Source organism: Salvelinus fontinalis, chromosome 2, assembly GCF_029448725.1.
Source record: "Salvelinus fontinalis isolate EN_2023a chromosome 2, ASM2944872v1, whole genome shotgun sequence".
Lineage (NCBI taxonomy): Eukaryota > Metazoa > Chordata > Actinopteri > Salmoniformes > Salmonidae > Salvelinus > Salvelinus fontinalis.
Window position 1 is genome coordinate 70,532,287 of NC_074666.1, and position 2,703 is coordinate 70,534,989.

Below are 2,703 nucleotides of genomic sequence, written 5' to 3' on the forward strand. Positions count from 1 at the left end.
ATATTTAAAGTAAAATAAGTCAAATTATCCATACATTTTTTCAAAGGTGGTTGCAATGCTGTGAAACAGTTTCCTGTTTCCATCTGGCCTGTCGTGACATTTTTTATCCAACATGTACTTTACATAAAATTGTGGATGGAAAACTGGTTACTGACTACCCCTAATTGCACTGTGCTCTTATAGTAAATCACATGACTTCTTCAGAACTCACACTCCTTAGATAGACATCTCTAACCTCAGATTGACATCACTAACCTCAGACAGAAACGTCTAACCTGTTCTTCCTGATCCCATGAACATGTGATCAAGCAAGTAACATTATAAATATTTTTAAAGATACATCCTGATTTAAGGTCAATAGACTGAAACGTGGAATAAACAGATTAATAAAACCATAAATGATGCTATCGGAGAATAACTGATACAGTGTATTCTCTGAAATATATGACTACAATGGCACTGGATTAACCAGTAAATGCTTGCCTAACAACAGTGACCGTGATACGGTGGCTAGACTTCACTGATGTAAGAGGGGCCTCTAACTTTTACTTTCACTTATGTCATACCTGAAGCTGGTAGGGAAAACTGATTAGTAAGAACAGGTTATGTCCTTTTTGAAAGTAGACTTGAACAAACAATACCAAACAATCAATCCCATGTTGGTGTTCCACATGAGCATATTGTCTTAGTATATTTGAAAACACAATTTCTAGAGACACTATTTCAAACTGGTCTGTTTCTGTGTCCTCAGAGGTGTGATGACATTGCACAGTACCATATTTCCGATAGAGTTAGTTGACACTTAATTATGAAATACATATATAGGACTCATACCACTGGAATACTAATTTTCAACGATGTCAGGTTAGTGGCGAGTCAGCAACCAGAGGGTTGCCAGTTCGAATCCCGGGTCCGATGGGAAAATTCTGTGGGGAAGTGAGCTGGCAACCAGGGTTGCTGGTATAAAATCCCAGATGCCATTGCCTGCTGTTGTGCACTTGAGCAAGTCACTTAACCCCCGCACAAAAACAGGTTTCAGGGCACCCAGTGTGGCAGCCCCCTGCACCTCTACAAAACCTGGGGGGGGGGGGGGGGGGGGTTAAAAGCTGAAGCAACATTTCGGTTGGACCTTGTGTGCAATTGACCAATAAACAGATCTCAATCTACAGTCTGTAAATGTACAGTAAATGATCCAGGACTGCAAATAACAGCAACTTCAACAATTATGACACTCACTTTATAAAATATGAGCATAGACATAGCTGCTTAGCCATTTCATACAGTAACAAGTTCACTTTGAATCTTATGATAGGTAAAGGAGGACTGAAACTATTGTTTAATGAATGTCCTACCAACACTAACAGACTTCGACAGACCATTCCCAGAGTAGAGGGACATAGATAAGCAGATTGGGAAGCACTTGATTTTACAGTACAGACAATTATAATTCAAACACAAGATTTGAATGAAATTCAAAATGTATTTTCAGTTCAATTCAGAAATGATGCCAACCCTTTTGTGGACGCACTGGACCATAGTTGGAGAGTAATCTGATCATGGTGATTGGATCACAAAAGTCAGGTGTAAATACCAGGTGTGAACAGGGCTTCTTTAGATGGATGTATTACAGAGTGACACGCTGTAGATCGAGTACTGTACATCCATCAGTCAGCTTGTGATAGCTTGACGCTCTCTGCAAAGTCCACCATCTGCTTCAGTGATCTCAATAGCAGCACATCCATGTCATCATCCAAGTCAATTTCCTCATGGTAGTTCTTCACAGGCAAAATGCAGTTCACTGGTACCCCCAGTTCATTACTACACTGCTCCATCTGCAAGAAAGAATATGGTTGCAATTCAATCAGATGAGTAGAATAACACTTGGACATGTATCTCCCAGGAAGACGAAAAAGCATAAATTAAAGTGCTCTCTCAAACCACTTATTTCATACTGTAGGCCAGGGCCTATGGTCCAGGAGTGCCTATCTTGGCAACCCGAAACCAGTCCGAGATATGAAACTCATGAAAACTGTGAAATCGTATAATTAATTCAAATAGCAAGTAACACAAAACCAGCGCACCAAAATAATTGTTCCTCATTATCAGTCATATGACACAGTCTCCCGACAGACATAACATGTAAATGTTTTCCTCATCAAGAAAGATTATGGAGCTCCAAATCTGCAAATACTTGCATTTCTAGCAAAACTTTAAAAATATTGTTCACTTACCTTCTCCTTTATATACTTGCTCCTATATATCTTTTTCAGGTCTTTCCTCACCAATGGACAGGCTAAATCCACTTTGGTGAGAATAACCATTTGGGGAATTCCTGTCAAATATATGGAAACCAATTGAATCTTGTGTCTCTTCCATCTTATTACTACTAAAGGTCTAAAGTATCACATCAGTTTGTGTATGTATTAAATAATTTGTTTATTTTACATGAAAATATACTGTATTATTAGTGAAAAATGCATATTTAAAACTGGGTTCAAGACCAGGGCAAAATTAATTTTCCAAACGTTGTTGAATGTTGCAGATAGAAATGTTCTGACCAGAGAGGACATGAATCCTTGGTCTATAGGTTGAAGAGGCATGTTTGTTCTACACTACATATTTCAATCTGAACGATCCAAAATGTTGCGTCCTGCTGAACGCGCCCCAGGGTTCAAACTCTGCTCTGATATGGGCTGATAAGCA

General features: G+C 39.0%; 1 long non-coding RNA gene across 1 annotated transcript; it reads right to left on the bottom strand.

Annotated features, from left to right (window-relative positions):
• Positions 1-1,215: 1,215 nt before the first annotated feature.
• Positions 1,216-2,697, bottom strand: LOC129824543 (uncharacterized). The gene is made up of 2 exons (XR_008754764.1): positions 2,232-2,697; positions 1,216-1,832 (listed from the first exon to the last, which is right to left on the bottom strand). It is a non-coding gene; the product is annotated as an uncharacterized LOC129824543 (long non-coding RNA).
• Between the last annotated feature and the right edge of the window lie 6 nt (positions 2,698-2,703).